Here is a 17471-nt window from a genome sequence, read left to right on the forward strand (position 1 = left end):
TGGCAAAGGTGAGGCTGGCGCCATTTTGCAATTTTTGACATTTCAGCTCAAGCAAGCAAGCCTGGCTAGCTCAGTCGGTAGAGCATGAGACTCTTAATCTCAGGGTCGTGGGTTCGAGCCCCATGTTGGGCGATCAAAGCTTCTCCTTTTACTTTCTACTAGGCAGAGCTCCTCCAAAACGATTACAAACCATCACCAGGCCATCACTTCCTCTTTCACATGCCACTCCCCACTCCCTTTGCTAACAAACGAAAATGTCATCTCAGCTTTCCCCTTCACTTTTACTCACACAACCTCTTTTAACAACTTTTCAGCAAAAGTGCTTCACCACCCCAAGAAAGAGAAAAAGACTCCTTCTTACAATCTTACTCATCTTTCCTATACTACTTTTCTTATCTGCTTTTCCCAGATTTCCATTGGCTTTACTCCAGTCCTTTTGTCAAGGAGAGACTTACAATCAATCACTTGACAAGGAACAACCACCTGAAAGATACTCATTCTCGTATGCCTGGTGCACACCATGCAATTCCCCATCAGATAGATGGGCCGATAGATCTTTTCCGACAGACACGATCGGATTTCCGTTCGGATTTCCGATCACTACTATGCAAATCCATCAGAAAAACGATCGGAAATCAGATCGGACCTGCCGGAAATCATCTGTTCGACCCATCTATCTGACAGGCATTGGTATGGTGTGTATTAGGCTTTGCACTCCAAAGGTGCTCACATAGCAGTATGAGGAGGGCACTCTGCACACGGCCTGAGATTTAGCTGAGAGGATTGAAAAAAAGGAAGTTGCTCTTTCCCTTAACTTGTTTTTAGATGAGGTACTTCCCAACAAAAGTTACAAACCAAAAAGCCTTTCAGTCCCGGCAAGCAAAAAAAGTGGTTGCTTTCATTTGACTTAAGTTTGTTACTACTTTTTTTTCTGTACTTTTAGTATGTTTTCTTAATTGCTAGGTGCTGGGAAAGCAAGTTGTAGGTAAGCTGACACAACATCTCAACATCTACTGTGAGAAAACTCAGGACAAAAGTAGAATGAATGAGGGCCTAGAGAGAACGCTCCAAATTTGAGCAAGGCCCTGAGTAGAGTGCAAAGACAACAAGGCAAAAAGTTGTAAAACAACACCAGATGAGCAGATGCTGCTGACTTGGCATTTCCGAGGCTTTTCTAGACAGTTAAAAAGAAGCCTAATAGGTGAGTACTGGAGAGGGAGAGATGCTGCACGTCACTGGCACTGCTAGAAGACATGCAAGGCCTTTGGGCACGCAAGTGTCCCAAGGCTGCTTTAACTTGTGTGTCTTAGAGTCATGTTTGCTGGGTACTAGGGTCCCTCTTCTCGACTGTCAGCCAGCACTGTGGCCAAGTGCCACGGTGACTCTTGCAAATGTCCTTAAATGGCTTCTGGCCTGCAGAGATGTCTTAAGCTTGAGAAGTGCAAAGTGTGGAGGTGTGCCAAAATCCTAGCATTTGCATTGGCCGGGAATCGAACCCGGGCCTCCCGCGTGGCAGGCGAGAATTCTACCACTGAACCACCAATGCCTTGCCCTGTTGCTCGGTGCTGAAAAACGTGGCCAGCCAAATCAGGCCATACAAGATTGCCTTCTTCTGTGCGGATGGCAAAGGTGAGGCTGGCGCCATTTTGCAATTTTTGACATTTCAGCTCAAGCAAGCAAGCCCGGCTAGCTCAGTCGGTAGAGCATGAGACTCTTAATCTCAGGGTCGTGGGTTCGAGCCCCACGTTGGGCGATCAAAGCTTCTCCTTTTACTTTCTACTAGGCAGAGCTCCTCCAAAACGATTACAAACCATCACCAGGCCATCACTTCCTCTTTCACATGCCACTCCCCACTCCCTTTGCTAACAAACGAAAATGTCATCTCAGCTTTCCCCTTCACTTTTACTCACACAACCTCTTTTAACAACTTTTCAGCAAAAGTGCTTCACCACCCCAAGAAAGAGAAAAACACTCCTTCTTACAATCTTACTCATCTTTCCTATACTACTTTTCTTATCTGCTTTTCCCAGATTTCCGTTGGCTTTACTCCAGTCCTTTTGTCAAGGAGAGACTTACAATCAATCACTTGACAAGGAACAACCACCTGAAAGATACTCATTCTCGTATGCCTGGTGCACACCATGCAATTCCCCATCAGATAGATGGGCCGATAGATCCTTTCCGACAGACACGATCGGATTTCCGTTCGGATTTCCGATCACTACTATGCAAATCCATCAGAAAAACGATCGGAAATCAGATCGGACCTGCCGGAAATCATCTGTTCGACCCATCTATCTGACAGGCATTGGTATGGTGTGTATTAGGCTTTGCACTCCAAAGGTGCTCACATAGCAGTATGAGGAGGGCACTCTGCACACGGCCTGAGATTTAGCTGAGAGGATTGAAAAAAAGGAAGTTGCTCTTTCCCTTAACTTGTTTTTAGATGAGGTACTTCCCAACAAAAGTTACAAACCAAAAAGCCTTTCAGTCCCGGCAAGCAAAAAAAGTGGTTGCTTTCATTTGACTTAAGTTTGTTACTACTTTTTTTTCTGTACTTTTAGTATGTTTTCTTAATTGCTAGGTGCTGGGAAAGCAAGTTGTAGGTAAGCTGACACAACATCTCAACATCTACTGTGAGAAAACTCAGGACAAAAGTAGAATGAATGAGGGCCTAGAGAGAACGCTCCAAATTTGAGCAAGGCCCTGAGTAGAGTGCAAAGACAACAAGGCAAAAAGTTGTAAAACAACACCAGATGAGCAGATGCTGCTGACTTGGCATTTCCGAGGCTTTTCTAGACAGTTAAAAAGAAGCCTAATAGGTGAGTACTGGAGAGGGAGAGATGCTGCACGTCACTGGCACTGCTAGAAGACATGCAAGGCCTTTGGGCACGCAAGTGTCCCAAGGCTGCTTTAACTTGTGTGTCTTAGAGTCATGTTTGCTGGGTACTAGGGTCCCTCTTCTCGACTGTCAGCCAGCACTGTGGCCAAGTGCCACGGTGACTCTTGCAAATGTCCTTAAATGGCTTCTGGCCTGCAGAGATGTCTTAAGCTTGAGAAGTGCAAAGTGTGGAGGTGTGCCAAAATCCTAGCATTTGCATTGGCCGGGAATCGAACCCGGGCCTCCCGCGTGGCAGGCGAGAATTCTACCACTGAACCACCAATGCCTTGCCCTGTTGCTCGGTGCTGAAAAACGTGGCCAGCCAAATCAGGCCATACAAGATTGCCTTCTTCTGTGCGGATGGCAAAGGTGAGGCTGGCGCCATTTTGCAATTTTTGACATTTCAGCTCAAGCAAGCAAGCCCGGCTAGCTCAGTCGGTAGAGCATGAGACTCTTAATCTCAGGGTCGTGGGTTCGAGCCCCACGTTGGGCGATCAAAGCTTCTCCTTTTACTTTCTACTAGGCAGAGCTCCTCCAAAACGATTACAAACCATCACCAGGCCATCACTTCCTCTTTCACATGCCACTCCCTTTGCTAACAAACGAAAATGTCATCTCAGCTTTCCCCTTCACTTTTACTCACACAACCTCTTTTAACAACTTTTCAGCAAAAGTGCTTCACCACCCCAAGAAAGAGAAAAACACTCCTTCTTACAATCTTACTCATCTTTCCTATACTACTTTTCTTATCTGCTTTTCCCAGATTTCCGTTGGCTTTACTCCAGTCCTTTTGTCAAGGAGAGACTTACAATCAATCACTTGACAAGGAACAACCACCTGAAAGATACTCATTCTCGTATGCCTGGTGCACACCATGCAATTCCCCATCAGATAGATGGGCCGATAGATCCTTTCCGACAGACACGATCGGATTTCCGTTCGGATTTCCGATCACTACTATGCAAATCCATCAGAAAAACGATCGGAAATCAGATCGGACCTGCCGGAAATCATCTGTTCGACCCATCTATCTGACAGGCATTGGTATGGTGTGTATTAGGCTTTGCACTCCAAAGGTGCTCACATAGCAGTATGAGGAGGGCACTCTGCACACGGCCTGAGATTTAGCTGAGAGGATTGAAAAAAAGGAAGTTGCTCTTTCCCTTAACTTGTTTTTAGATGAGGTACTTCCCAACAAAAGTTACAAACCAAAAAGCCTTTCAGTCCCGGCAAGCAAAAAAAGTGGTTGCTTTCATTTGACTTAAGTTTGTTACTACTTTTTTTTCTGTACTTTTAGTATGTTTTCTTAATTGCTAGGTGCTGGGAAAGCAAGTTGTAGGTAAGCTGACACAACATCTCAACATCTACTGTGAGAAAACTCAGGACAAAAGTAGAATGAATGAGGGCCTAGAGAGAACGCTCCAAATTTGAGCAAGGCCCTGAGTAGAGTGCAAAGACAACAAGGCAAAAAGTTGTAAAACAACACCAGATGAGCAGATGCTGCTGACTTGGCATTTCCGAGGCTTTTCTAGACAGTTAAAAAGAAGCCTAATAGGTGAGTACTGGAGAGGGAGAGATGCTGCACGTCACTGGCACTGCTAGAAGACATGCAAGGCCTTTGGGCACGCAAGTGTCCCAAGGCTGCTTTAACTTGTGTGTCTTAGAGTCATGTTTGCTGGGTACTAGGGTCCCTCTTCTCGACTGTCAGCCAGCACTGTGGCCAAGTGCCACGGTGACTCTTGCAAATGTCCTTAAATGGCTTCTGGCCTGCAGAGATGTCTTAAGCTTGAGAAGTGCAAAGTGTGGAGGTGTGCCAAAATCCTAGCATTTGCATTGGCCGGGAATCGAACCCGGGCCTCCCGCGTGGCAGGCGAGAATTCTACCACTGAACCACCAATGCCTTGCCCTGTTGCTCGGTGCTGAAAAACGTGGCCAGCCAAATCAGGCCATACAAGATTGCCTTCTTCTGTGCGGATGGCAAAGGTGAGGCTGGCGCCATTTTGCAATTTTTGACATTTCAGCTCAAGCAAGCAAGCCTGGCTAGCTCAGTCGGTAGAGCATGAGACTCTTAATCTCAGGGTCGTGGGTTCGAGCCCCATGTTGGGCGATCAAAGCTTCTCCTTTTACTTTCTACTAGGCAGAGCTCCTCCAAAACGATTACAAACCATCACCAGGCCATCACTTCCTCTTTCACATGCCACTCCCCACTTTCTTTGCTAACAAACGAAAATGTCATCTCAGCTTTCCCCTTCACTTTTACTCACACAACCTCTTTTAACAACTTTTCAGCAAAAGTGCTTCACCACCCCAAGAAAGAGAAAAACACTCCTTCTTACAATCTTACTCATCTTTCCTATACTACTTTTCTTATCTGCTTTTCCCAGATTTCCGTTGGCTTTACTCCAGTCCTTTTGTCAAGGAGAGACTTACAATCAATCACTTGACAAGGAACAACCACCTGAAAGATACTCATTCTCGTATGCCTGGTGCACACCATGCAATTCCCCATCAGATAGATGGGCCGATAGATCTTTTCCGACAGACACGATCGGATTTCCGTTCGGATTTCCGATCACTACTATGCAAATCCATCAGAAAAACGATCGGAAATCAGATCGGACCTGCCGGAAATCATCTGTTCGACCCATCTATCTGACAGGCATTGGTATGGTGTGTATTAGGCTTTGCACTCCAAAGGTGCTCACATAGCAGTATGAGGAGGGCACTCTGCACACGGCCTGAGATTTAGCTGAGAGGATTGAAAAAAAGGAAGTTGCTCTTTCCCTTAACTTGTTTTTAGATGAGGTACTTCCCAACAAAAGTTACAAACCAAAAAGCCTTTCAGTCCCGGCAAGCAAAAAAAGTGGTTGCTTTCATTTGACTTAAGTTTGTTACTACTTTTTTTTCTGTACTTTTAGTATGTTTTCTTAATTGCTAGGTGCTGGGAAAGCAAGTTGTAGGTAAGCTGACACAACATCTCAACATCTACTGTGAGAAAACTCAGGACAAAAGTAGAATGAATAAGGGCCTAGAGAGAACGCTCCAAATTTGAGCAAGGCCCTGAGTAGAGTGCAAAGACAACAAGGCAAAAAGTTGTAAAACAACACCAGATGAGCAGATGCTGCTGACTTGGCATTTCCGAGGCTTTTCTAGACAGTTAAAAAGAAGCCTAATAGGTGAGTACTGGAGAGGGAGAGATGCTGCACGTCACTGGCACTGCTAGAAGACATGCAAGGCCTTTGGGCACGCAAGTGTCCCAAGGCTGCTTTAACTTGTGTGTCTTAGAGTCATGTTTGCTGGGTACTAGGGTCCCTCTTCTCGACTGTCAGCCAGCACTGTGGCCAAGTGCCACGGTGACTCTTGCAAATGTCCTTAAATGGCTTCTGGCCTGCAGAGATGTCTTAAGCTTGAGAAGTGCAAAGTGTGGAGGTGTGCCAAAATCCTAGCATTTGCATTGGCCGGGAATCGAACCCGGGCCTCCCGCGTGGCAGGCGAGAATTCTACCACTGAACCACCAATGCCTTGCCCTGTTGCTCGGTGCTGAAAAACGTGGCCAGCCAAATCAGGCCATACAAGATTGCCTTCTTCTGTGCGGATGGCAAAGGTGAGGCTGGCGCCATTTTGCAATTTTTGACATTTCAGCTCAAGCAAGCAAGCCCGGCTAGCTCAGTCGGTAGAGCATGAGACTCTTAATCTCAGGGTCGTGGGTTCGAGCCCCACGTTGGGCGATCAAAGCTTCTCCTTTTACTTTCTACTAGGCAGAGCTCCTCCAAAACGATTACAAACCATCACCAGGCCATCACTTCCTCTTTCACATGCCACTCCCCACTCCCTTTGCTAACAAACGAAAATGTCATCTCAGCTTTCCCCTTCACTTTTACTCACACAACCTCTTTTAACAACTTTTCAGCAAAAGTGCTTCACCACCCCAAGAAAGAGAAAAACACTCCTTCTTACAATCTTACTCATCTTTCCTATACTACTTTTCTTATCTGCTTTTCCCAGATTTCCGTTGGCTTTACTCCAGTCCTTTTGTCAAGGAGAGACTTACAATCAATCACTTGACAAGGAACAACCACCTGAAAGATACTCATTCTCGTATGCCTGGTGCACACCATGCAATTCCCCATCAGATAGATGGGCCGATAGATCTTTTCCGACAGACACGATCGGATTTCCGTTCGGATTTCCGATCACTACTATGCAAATCCATCAGAAAAACGATCGGAAATCAGATCGGACCTGCCGGAAATCATCTGTTCGACCCATCTATCTGACAGGCATTGGTATGGTGTGTATTAGGCTTTGCACTCCAAAGGTGCTCACATAGCAGTATGAGGAGGGCACTCTGCACACGGCCTGAGATTTAGCTGAGAGGATTGAAAAAAAGGAAGTTGCTCTTTCCCTTAACTTGTTTTTAGATGAGGTACTTCCCAACAAAAGTTACAAACCAAAAAGCCTTTCAGTCCCGGCAAGCAAAAAAAGTGGTTGCTTTCATTTGACTTAAGTTTGTTACTACTTTTTTTTCTGTACTTTTAGTATGTTTTCTTAATTGCTAGGTGCTGGGAAAGCAAGTTGTAGGTAAGCTGACACAACATCTCAACATCTACTGTGAGAAAACTCAGGACAAAAGTAGAATGAATAAGGGCCTAGAGAGAACGCTCCAAATTTGAGCAAGGCCCTGAGTAGAGTGCAAAGACAACAAGGCAAAAAGTTGTAAAACAACACCAGATGAGCAGATGCTGCTGACTTGGCATTTCCGAGGCTTTTCTAGACAGTTAAAAAGAAGCCTAATAGGTGAGTACTGGAGAGGGAGAGATGCTGCACGTCACTGGCACTGCTAGAAGACATGCAAGGCCTTTGGGCACGCAAGTGTCCCAAGGCTGCTTTAACTTGTGTGTCTTAGAGTCATGTTTGCTGGGTACTAGGGTCCCTCTTCTCGACTGTCAGCCAGCACTGTGGCCAAGTGCCACGGTGACTCTTGCAAATGTCCTTAAATGGCTTCTGGCCTGCAGAGATGTCTTAAGCTTGAGAAGTGCAAAGTGTGGAGGTGTGCCAAAATCCTAGCATTTGCATTGGCCGGGAATCGAACCCGGGCCTCCCGCGTGGCAGGCAAGAATTCTACCACTGAACCACCAATGCCTTGCCCTGTTGCTCGGTGCTGAAAAACGTGGCCAGCCAAATCAGGCCATACAAGATTGCCTTCTTCTGTGCGGATGGCAAAGGTGAGGCTGGCGCCATTTTGCAATTTTTGACATTTCAGCTCAAGCAAGCAAGCCCGGCTAGCTCAGTCGGTAGAGCATGAGACTCTTAATCTCAGGGTCGTGGGTTCGAGCCCCACGTTGGGCGATCAAAGCTTCTCCTTTTACTTTCTACTAGGCAGAGCTCCTCCAAAACGATTACAAACCATCACCAGGCCATCACTTCCTCTTTCACATGCCACTCCCCACTCCCTTTGCTAACAAACGAAAATGTCATCTCAGCTTTCCCCTTCACTTTTACTCACACAACCTCTTTTAACAACTTTTCAGCAAAAGTGCTTCACCACCCCAAGAAAGAGAAAAACACTCCTTCTTACAATCTTACTCATCTTTCCTATACTACTTTTCTTATCTGCTTTTCCCAGATTTCCGTTGGCTTTACTCCAGTCCTTTTGTCAAGGAGAGACTTACAATCAATCACTTGACAAGGAACAACCACCTGAAAGATACTCATTCTCGTATGCCTGGTGCACACCATGCAATTCCCCATCAGATAGATGGGCCGATAGATCCTTTCCGACAGACACGATCGGATTTCCGTTCGGATTTCCGATCACTACTATGCAAATCCATCAGAAAAACGATCGGAAATCAGATCGGACCTGCCGGAAATCATCTGTTCGACCCATCTATCTGACAGGCATTGGTATGGTGTGTATTAGGCTTTGCACTCCAAAGGTGCTCACATAGCAGTATGAGGAGGGCACTCTGCACACGGCCTGAGATTTAGCTGAGAGGATTGAAAAAAAGGAAGTTGCTCTTTCCCTTAACTTGTTTTTAGATGAGGTACTTCCCAACAAAAGTTACAAACCAAAAAGCCTTTCAGTCCCGGCAAGCAAAAAAAGTGGTTGCTTTCATTTGACTTAAGTTTGTTACTACTTTTTTTTCTGTACTTTTAGTATGTTTTCTTAATTGCTAGGTGCTGGGAAAGCAAGTTGTAGGTAAGCTGACACAACATCTCAACATCTACTGTGAGAAAACTCAGGACAAAAGTAGAATGAATGAGGGCCTAGAGAGAACGCTCCAAATTTGAGCAAGGCCCTGAGTAGAGTGCAAAGACAACAAGGCAAAAAGTTGTAAAACAACACCAGATGAGCAGATGCTGCTGACTTGGCATTTCCGAGGCTTTTCTAGACAGTTAAAAAGAAGCCTAATAGGTGAGTACTGGAGAGGGAGAGATGCTGCACGTCACTGGCACTGCTAGAAGACATGCAAGGCCTTTGGGCACGCAAGTGTCCCAAGGCTGCTTTAACTTGTGTGTCTTAGAGTCATGTTTGCTGGGTACTAGGGTCCCTCTTCTCGACTGTCAGCCAGCACTGTGGCCAAGTGCCACGGTGACTCTTGCAAATGTCCTTAAATGGCTTCTGGCCTGCAGAGATGTCTTAAGCTTGAGAAGTGCAAAGTGTGGAGGTGTGCCAAAATCCTAGCATTTGCATTGGCCGGGAATCGAACCCGGGCCTCCCGCGTGGCAGGCGAGAATTCTACCACTGAACCACCAATGCCTTGCCCTGTTGCTCGGTGCTGAAAAACGTGGCCAGCCAAATCAGGCCATACAAGATTGCCTTCTTCTGTGCGGATGGCAAAGGTGAGGCTGGCGCCATTTTGCAATTTTTGACATTTCAGCTCAAGCAAGCAAGCCCGGCTAGCTCAGTCGGTAGAGCATGAGACTCTTAATCTCAGGGTCGTGGGTTCGAGCCCCACATTGGGCGATCAAAGCTTCTCCTTTTACTTTCTACTAGGCAGAGCTCCTCCAAAACGATTACAAACCATCACCAGGCCATCACTTCCTCTTTCACATGCCACTCCCCACTCCCTTTGCTAACAAACGAAAATGTCATCTCAGCTTTCCCCTTCACTTTTACTCACACAACCTCTTTTAACAACTTTTCAGCAAAAGTGCTTCACCACCCCAAGAAAGAGAAAAACACTCCTTCTTACAATCTTACTCATCTTTCCTATACTACTTTTCTTATCTGCTTTTCCCAGATTTCCGTTGGCTTTACTCCAGTCCTTTTGTCAAGGAGAGACTTACAATCAATCACTTGACAAGGAACAACCACCTGAAAGATACTCATTCTCGTATGCCTGGTGCACACCATGCAATTCCCCATCAGATAGATGGGCCGATAGATCCTTTCCGACAGACACGATCGGATTTCCGTTCGGATTTCCGATCACTACTATGCAAATCCATCAGAAAAACGATCGGAAATCAGATCGGACCTGCCGGAAATCATCTGTTCGACCCATCTATCTGACAGGCATTGGTATGGTGTGTATTAGGCTTTGCACTCCAAAGGTGCTCACATAGCAGTATGAGGAGGGCACTCTGCACACGGCCTGAGATTTAGCTGAGAGGATTGAAAAAAAGGAAGTTGCTCTTTCCCTTAACTTGTTTTTAGATGAGGTACTTCCCAACAAAAGTTACAAACCAAAAAGCCTTTCAGTCCCGGCAAGCAAAAAAAGTGGTTGCTTTCATTTGACTTAAGTTTGTTACTACTTTTTTTTCTGTACTTTTAGTATGTTTTCTTAATTGCTAGGTGCTGGGAAAGCAAGTTGTAGGTAAGCTGACACAACATCTCAACATCTACTGTGAGAAAACTCAGGACAAAAGTAGAATGAATGAGGGCCTAGAGAGAACGCTCCAAATTTGAGCAAGGCCCTGAGTAGAGTGCAAAGACAACAAGGCAAAAAGTTGTAAAACAACACCAGATGAGCAGATGCTGCTGACTTGGCATTTCCGAGGCTTTTCTAGACAGTTAAAAAGAAGCCTAATAGGTGAGTACTGGAGAGGGAGAGATGCTGCACGTCACTGGCACTGCTAGAAGACATGCAAGGCCTTTGGGCACGCAAGTGTCCCAAGGCTGCTTTAACTTGTGTGTCTTAGAGTCATGTTTTCTGGGTACTAGGGTCCCTCTTCTCGACTGTCAGCCAGCACTGTGGCCAAGTGCCACGGTGACTCTTGCAAATGTCCTTAAATGGCTTCTGGCCTGCAGAGATGTCTTAAGCTTGAGAAGTGCAAAGTGTGGAGGTGTGCCAAAATCCTAGCATTTGCATTGGCCGGGAATCGAACCCGGGCCTCCCGCGTGGCAGGCGAGAATTCTACCACTGAACCACCAATGCCTTGCCCTGTTGCTCGGTGCTGAAAAACGTGGCCAGCCAAATCAGGCCATACAAGATTGCCTTCTTCTGTGCGGATGGCAAAGGTGAGGCTGGCGCCATTTTGCAATTTTTGACATTTCAGCTCAAGCAAGCAAGCCCGGCTAGCTCAGTCGGTAGAGCATGAGACTCTTAATCTCAGGGTCGTGGGTTCGAGCCCCACATTGGGCGATCAAAGCTTCTCCTTTTACTTTCTACTAGGCAGAGCTCCTCCAAAACGATTACAAACCATCACCAGGCCATCACTTCCTCTTTCACATGCCACTCCCCACTCCCTTTGCTAACAAACGAAAATGTCATCTCAGCTTTCCCCTTCACTTTTACTCACACAACCTCTTTTAACAACTTTTCAGCAAAAGTGCTTCACCACCCCAAGAAAGAGAAAAACACTCCTTCTTACAATCTTACTCATCTTTCCTATACTACTTTTCTTATCTGCTTTTCCCAGATTTCCGTTGGCTTTACTCCAGTCCTTTTGTCAAGGAGAGACTTACAATCAATCACTTGACAAGGAACAACCACCTGAAAGATACTCATTCTCGTATGCCTGGTGCACACCATGCAATTCCCCATCAGATAGATGGGCCGATAGATCCTTTCCGACAGACACGATCGGATTTCCGTTCGGATTTCCGATCACTACTATGCAAATCCATCAGAAAAACGATCGGAAATCAGATCGGACCTGCCGGAAATCATCTGTTCGACCCATCTATCTGACAGGCATTGGTATGGTGTGTATTAGGCTTTGCACTCCAAAGGTGCTCACATAGCAGTATGAGGAGGGCACTCTGCACACGGCCTGAGATTTAGCTGAGAGGATTGAAAAAAAGGAAGTTGCTCTTTCCCTTAACTTGTTTTTAGATGAGGTACTTCCCAACAAAAGTTACAAACCAAAAAGCCTTTCAGTCCCGGCAAGCAAAAAAAGTGGTTGCTTTCATTTGACTTAAGTTTGTTACTACTTTTTTTTCTGTACTTTTAGTATGTTTTCTTAATTGCTAGGTGCTGGGAAAGCAAGTTGTAGGTAAGCTGACACAACATCTCAACATCTACTGTGAGAAAACTCAGGACAAAAGTAGAATGAATGAGGGCCTAGAGAGAACGCTCCAAATTTGAGCAAGGCCCTGAGTAGAGTGCAAAGACAACAAGGCAAAAAGTTGTAAAACAACACCAGATGAGCAGATGCTGCTGACTTGGCATTTCCGAGGCTTTTCTAGACAGTTAAAAAGAAGCCTAATAGGTGAGTACTGGAGAGGGAGAGATGCTGCACGTCACTGGCACTGCTAGAAGACATGCAAGGCCTTTGGGCACGCAAGTGTCCCAAGGCTGCTTTAACTTGTGTGTCTTAGAGTCATGTTTGCTGGGTACTAGGGTCCCTCTTCTCGACTGTCAGCCAGCACTGTGGCCAAGTGCCACGGTGACTCTTGCAAATGTCCTTAAATGGCTTCTGGCCTGCAGAGATGTCTTAAGCTTGAGAAGTGCAAAGTGTGGAGGTGTGCCAAAATCCTAGCATTTGCATTGGCCGGGAATCAAACCCGGGCCTCCCGCGTGGCAGGCGAGAATTCTACCACTGAACCACCAATGCCTTGCCCTGTTGCTCGGTGCTGAAAAACGTGGCCAGCCAAATCAGGCCATACAAGATTGCCTTCTTCTGTGCGGATGGCAAAGGTGAGGCTGGCGCCATTTTGCAATTTTTGACATTTCAGCTCAAGCAAGCAAGCCCGGCTAGCTCAGTCGGTAGAGCATGAGACTCTTAATCTCAGGGTCGTGGGTTCGAGCCCCACGTTGGGCGATCAAAGCTTCTCCTTTTACTTTCTACTAGGCAGAGCTCCTCCAAAACGATTACAAACCATCACCAGGCCATCACTTCCTCTTTCACATGCCACTCCCCACTCCCTTTGCTAACAAACGAAAATGTCATCTCAGCTTTCCCCTTCACTTTTACTCACACAACCTCTTTTAACAACTTTTCAGCAAAAGTGCTTCACCACCCCAAGAAAGAGAAAAACACTCCTTCTTACAATCTTACTCATCTTTTCTATACTACTTTTCTTATCTGCTTTTCCCAGATTTCCGTTGGCTTTACTCCAGTCCTTTTGTCAAGGAGAGACTTACAATCAATCACTTGACAAGGAACAACCACCTGAAAGATACTCATTCTCGTATGCCTGGTGCACACCATGCAATTCCCCATCAGATAGATGGGCCGATAGATCTTTTCCGACAGACACGATCGGATTTCCGTTCGGATTTCCGATCACTACTATGCAAAACCATCAGAAAAACGATCGGAAATCAGATTGGACCTGCCGGAAATCATCTGTTCGACCCATCTATCTGACAGGCATTGGTATGGTGTGTATTAGGCTTTGCACTCCAAAGGTGCTCACATAGCAGTATGAGGAGGGCACTCTGCACACGGCCTGAGATTTAGCTGAGAGGATTGAAAAAAAGGAAGTTGCTCTTTCCCTTAACTTGTTTTTAGATGAGGTACTTCCCAACAAAAGTTACAAACCAAAAAGCCTTTCAGTCCCGGCAAGCAAAAAAAGTGGTTGCTTTCATTTGACTTAAGTTTGTTACTACTTTTTTTTCTGTACTTTTAGTATGTTTTCTTAATTGCTAGGTGCTGGGAAAGCAAGTTGTAGGTAAGCTGACACAACATCTCAACATCTACTGTGAGAAAACTCAGGACAAAAGTAGAATGAATGAGGGCCTAGAGAGAACGCTCCAAATTTGAGCAAGGCCCTGAGTAGAGTGCAAAGACAACAAGGCAAAAAGTTGTAAAACAACACCAGATGAGCAGATGCTGCTGACTTGGCATTTCCGAGGCTTTTCTAGACAGTTAAAAAGAAGCCTAATAGGTGAGTACTGGAGAGGGAGAGATTCTGCACGTCACTGGCACTGCTAGAAGACATGCAAGGCCTTTGGGCACGCAAGTGTCCCAAGGCTGCTTTAACTTGTGTGTCTTAGAGTCATGTTTGCTGGGTACTAGGGTCCCTCTTCTCGACTGTCAGCCAGCACTGTGGCCAAGTGCCACGGTGACTCTTGCAAATGTCCTTAAATGGCTTCTGGCCTGCAGAGATGTCTTAAGCTTGAGAAGTGCAAAGTGTGGAGGTGTGCCAAAATCCTAGCATTTGCATTGGCCGGGAATCGAACCCGGGCCTCCCGCGTGGCAGGCGAGAATTCTACCACTGAACCACCAATGCCTTGCCCTGTTGCTCGGTGCTGAAAAACGTGGCCAGCCAAATCAGGCCATACAAGATTGCCTTCTTCTGTGCGGATGGCAAAGGTGAGGCTGGCGCCATTTTGCAATTTTTGACATTTCAGCGCAAGCAAGCAAGCCTGGCTAGCTCAGTCGGTAGAGCATGAGACTCTTAATCTCAGGGTCGTGGGTTCGAGCCCCATGTTGGGCGATCAAAGCTTCTCCTTTTACTTTCTACTAGGCAGAGCTCCTCCAAAACGATTACAAACCATCACCAGGCCATCACTTCCTCTTTCACATGCCACTCCCCACTCCCTTTGCTAACAAACGAAAATGTCATCTCAGCTTTCCCCTTCACTTTTACTCACACAACCTCTTTTAACAACTTTTCAGCAAAAGTGCTTCACCACCCCAAGAAAGAGAAAAACACTCCTTCTTACAATCTTACTCATCTTTCCTATACTACTTTTCTTATCTGCTTTTCCCAGATTTCCGTTGGCTTTACTCCAGTCCTTTTGTCAAGGAGAGACTTACAATCAATCACTTGACAAGGAACAACCACCTGAAAGATACTCATTCTCGTATGCCTGGTGCACACCATGCAATTCCCCATCAGATAGATGGGCCGATAGATCTTTTCCGACAGACACGATCGGATTTCCGTTCGGATTTCCGATCACTACTATGCAAATCCATCAGAAAAACGATCGGAAATCAGATCGGACCTGCCGGAAATCATCTGTTCGACCCATCTATCTGACAGGCATTGGTATGGTGTGTATTAGGCTTTGCACTCCAAAGGTGCTCACATAGCAGTATGAGGAGGGCACTCTGCACACGGCCTGAGATTTAGCTGAGAGGATTGAAAAAAAGGAAGTTGCTCTTTCCCTTAACTTGTTTTTAGATGAGGTACTTCCCAACAAAAGTTACAAACCAAAAAGCCTTTCAGTCCCGGCAAGCAAAAAAAGTGGTTGCTTTCATTTGACTTAAGTTTGTTACTACTTTTTTTTCTGTACTTTTAGTATGTTTTCTTAATTGCTAGGTGCTGGGAAAGCAAGTTGTAGGTAAGCTGACACAACATCTCAACATCTACTGTGAGAAAACTCAGGACAAAAGTAGAATGAATGAGGGCCTAGAGAGAACGCTCCAAATTTGAGCAAGGCCCTGAGTAGAGTGCAAAGACAACAAGGCAAAAAGTTGTAAAACAACACCAGATGAGCAGATGCTGCTGACTTGGCATTTCCGAGGCTTTTCTAGACAGTTAAAAAGAAGCCTAATAGGTGAGTACTGGAGAGGGAGAGATGCTGCACGTCACTGGCACTGCTAGAAGACATGCAAGGCCTTTGGGCACGCAAGTGTCCCAAGGCTGCTTTAACTTGTGTGTCTTAGAGTCATGTTTGCTGGGTACTAGGGTCCCTCTTCTCGACTGTCAGCCAGCACTGTGGCCAAGTGCCACGGTGACTCTTGCAAATGTCCTTAAATGGCTTCTGGCCTGCAGAGATGTCTTAAGCTTGAGAAGTGCAAAGTGTGGAGGTGTGCCAAAATCCTAGCATTTGCATTGGCCGGGAATCGAACCCGGGCCTCCCGCGTGGCAGGCGAGAATTCTACCACTGAACCACCAATGCCTTGCACTGTTGCTCGGTGCTGAAAAACGTGGCCAGCCAAATCAGGCCATACAAGATTGCCTTCTTCTGTGCGGATGGCAAAGGTGAGGCTGGCGCCATTTTGCAATTTTTGACATTTCAGCTCAAGCAAGCAAGCCCGGCTAGCTCAGTCGGTAGAGCATGAGACTCTTAATCTCAGGGTCGTGGGTTCGAGCCCCACGTTGGGCGATCAAAGCTTCTCCTTTTACTTTCTACTAGGCAGAGCTCCTCCAAAACGATTACAAACCATCACCAGGCCATCACTTCCTCTTTCACATGCCACTCCCCACTCCCTTTGCTAACAAACGAAAATGTCATCTCAGCTTTCCCCTTCACTTTTACTCACACAACCTCTTTTAACAACTTTTCAGCAAAAGTGCTTCACCACCCCAAGAAAGAGAAAAACACTCCTTCTTACAATCTTACTCATCTTTCCTATACTACTTTTCTTATCTGCTTTTCCCAGATTTCCGTTGGCTTTACTCCAGTCCTTTTGTCAAGGAGAGACTTACAATCAATCACTTGACAAGGAACAACCACCTGAAAGATACTCATTCTCGTATGCCTGGTGCACACCATGCAATTCCCCATCAGATAGATGGGCCGATAGATCCTTTCCGACAGACACGATCGGATTTCCGTTCGGATTTCCGATCACTACTATGCAAATCCATCAGAAAAACGATCGGAAATCAGATCGGACCTGCCGGAAATCATCTGTTCGACCCATCTATCTGACAGGCATTGGTATGGTGTGTATTAGGCTTTGCACTCCAAAGGTGCTCACATAGCAGTATGAGGAGGGCACTCTGCACACGGCCTGAGATTTAGCTGAGAGGATTGAAAAAAAGGAAGTTGCTCTTTCCCTTAACTTGTTTTTAGATGAGGTACTTCCCAACAAAAGTTACAAACCAAAAAGCCTTTCAGTCCCGGCAAGCAAAAAAAGTGGTTGCTTTCATTTGACTTAAGTTTGTTACTACTTTTTTTTCTGTACTTTTAGTATGTTTTCTTAATTGCTAGGTGCTGGGAAAGCAAGTTGTAGGTAAGCTGACACAACATCTCAACATCTACTGTGAGAAAACTCAGGACAAAAGTAGAATGAATGAGGGCCTAGAGAGAACGCTCCAAATTTGAGCAAGGCCCTGAGTAGAGTGCAAAGACAACAAGGCAAAAAGTTGTAAAACAACACCAGATGAGCAGATGCTGCTGACTTGGCATTTCCGAGGCTTTTCTAGACAGTTAAAAAGAAGCCTAATAGGTGAGTACTGGAGAGGGAGAGATGCTGCACGTCACTGGCACTGCTAGAAGACATGCAAGGCCTTTGG

General features: G+C 45.9%; 16 non-coding genes across 16 annotated transcripts; 6 read left to right on the forward strand and 10 right to left on the reverse strand.

Annotated features, from left to right (window-relative positions):
- Positions 1 to 1475: 1475 nt before the first annotated feature.
- On the reverse strand, positions 1476 to 1546 carry TRNAG-GCC (transfer RNA glycine (anticodon GCC)). Its single transcript has one exon. It is a non-coding gene; the product is annotated as a tRNA-Gly (tRNA).
- Positions 1547 to 1680: 134 nt separating this feature from the next.
- On the forward strand, positions 1681 to 1753 carry TRNAK-CUU (transfer RNA lysine (anticodon CUU)). Its single transcript has one exon. It is a non-coding gene; the product is annotated as a tRNA-Lys (tRNA).
- Positions 1754 to 3096: 1343 nt separating this feature from the next.
- Positions 3097 to 3167, reverse strand: TRNAG-GCC (transfer RNA glycine (anticodon GCC)). The gene has a single exon. It is a non-coding gene; the product is annotated as a tRNA-Gly (tRNA).
- Positions 3168 to 3301: 134 nt separating this feature from the next.
- Positions 3302 to 3374, forward strand: TRNAK-CUU (transfer RNA lysine (anticodon CUU)). The gene has a single exon. It is a non-coding gene; the product is annotated as a tRNA-Lys (tRNA).
- A 1336-nt stretch (positions 3375 to 4710) lies between these two features.
- TRNAG-GCC (transfer RNA glycine (anticodon GCC)) lies at positions 4711 to 4781 on the reverse strand. Its single transcript has one exon. It is a non-coding gene; the product is annotated as a tRNA-Gly (tRNA).
- Positions 4782 to 6331: 1550 nt separating this feature from the next.
- Positions 6332 to 6402, reverse strand: TRNAG-GCC (transfer RNA glycine (anticodon GCC)). Its single transcript has one exon. It is a non-coding gene; the product is annotated as a tRNA-Gly (tRNA).
- A 134-nt stretch (positions 6403 to 6536) lies between these two features.
- TRNAK-CUU (transfer RNA lysine (anticodon CUU)) lies at positions 6537 to 6609 on the forward strand. Its single transcript has one exon. It is a non-coding gene; the product is annotated as a tRNA-Lys (tRNA).
- A 1343-nt stretch (positions 6610 to 7952) lies between these two features.
- Positions 7953 to 8023, reverse strand: TRNAG-GCC (transfer RNA glycine (anticodon GCC)). Its single transcript has one exon. It is a non-coding gene; the product is annotated as a tRNA-Gly (tRNA).
- Positions 8024 to 8157: 134 nt separating this feature from the next.
- On the forward strand, positions 8158 to 8230 carry TRNAK-CUU (transfer RNA lysine (anticodon CUU)). Its single transcript has one exon. It is a non-coding gene; the product is annotated as a tRNA-Lys (tRNA).
- Positions 8231 to 9573: 1343 nt separating this feature from the next.
- Positions 9574 to 9644, reverse strand: TRNAG-GCC (transfer RNA glycine (anticodon GCC)). The gene has a single exon. It is a non-coding gene; the product is annotated as a tRNA-Gly (tRNA).
- Positions 9645 to 11194: 1550 nt separating this feature from the next.
- On the reverse strand, positions 11195 to 11265 carry TRNAG-GCC (transfer RNA glycine (anticodon GCC)). Its single transcript has one exon. It is a non-coding gene; the product is annotated as a tRNA-Gly (tRNA).
- Positions 11266 to 12815: 1550 nt separating this feature from the next.
- Positions 12816 to 12886, reverse strand: TRNAG-GCC (transfer RNA glycine (anticodon GCC)). The gene has a single exon. It is a non-coding gene; the product is annotated as a tRNA-Gly (tRNA).
- Positions 12887 to 13020: 134 nt separating this feature from the next.
- Positions 13021 to 13093, forward strand: TRNAK-CUU (transfer RNA lysine (anticodon CUU)). Its single transcript has one exon. It is a non-coding gene; the product is annotated as a tRNA-Lys (tRNA).
- A 1343-nt stretch (positions 13094 to 14436) lies between these two features.
- Positions 14437 to 14507, reverse strand: TRNAG-GCC (transfer RNA glycine (anticodon GCC)). Its single transcript has one exon. It is a non-coding gene; the product is annotated as a tRNA-Gly (tRNA).
- Positions 14508 to 16057: 1550 nt separating this feature from the next.
- TRNAG-GCC (transfer RNA glycine (anticodon GCC)) lies at positions 16058 to 16128 on the reverse strand. The gene has a single exon. It is a non-coding gene; the product is annotated as a tRNA-Gly (tRNA).
- Positions 16129 to 16262: 134 nt separating this feature from the next.
- On the forward strand, positions 16263 to 16335 carry TRNAK-CUU (transfer RNA lysine (anticodon CUU)). The gene has a single exon. It is a non-coding gene; the product is annotated as a tRNA-Lys (tRNA).
- Positions 16336 to 17471: the final 1136 nt, after the last annotated feature.

Source organism: Hyperolius riggenbachi, chromosome 4, assembly GCF_040937935.1.
Source record: "Hyperolius riggenbachi isolate aHypRig1 chromosome 4, aHypRig1.pri, whole genome shotgun sequence".
Classification (NCBI taxonomy): Eukaryota; Metazoa; Chordata; class Amphibia; order Anura; family Hyperoliidae; genus Hyperolius; species Hyperolius riggenbachi.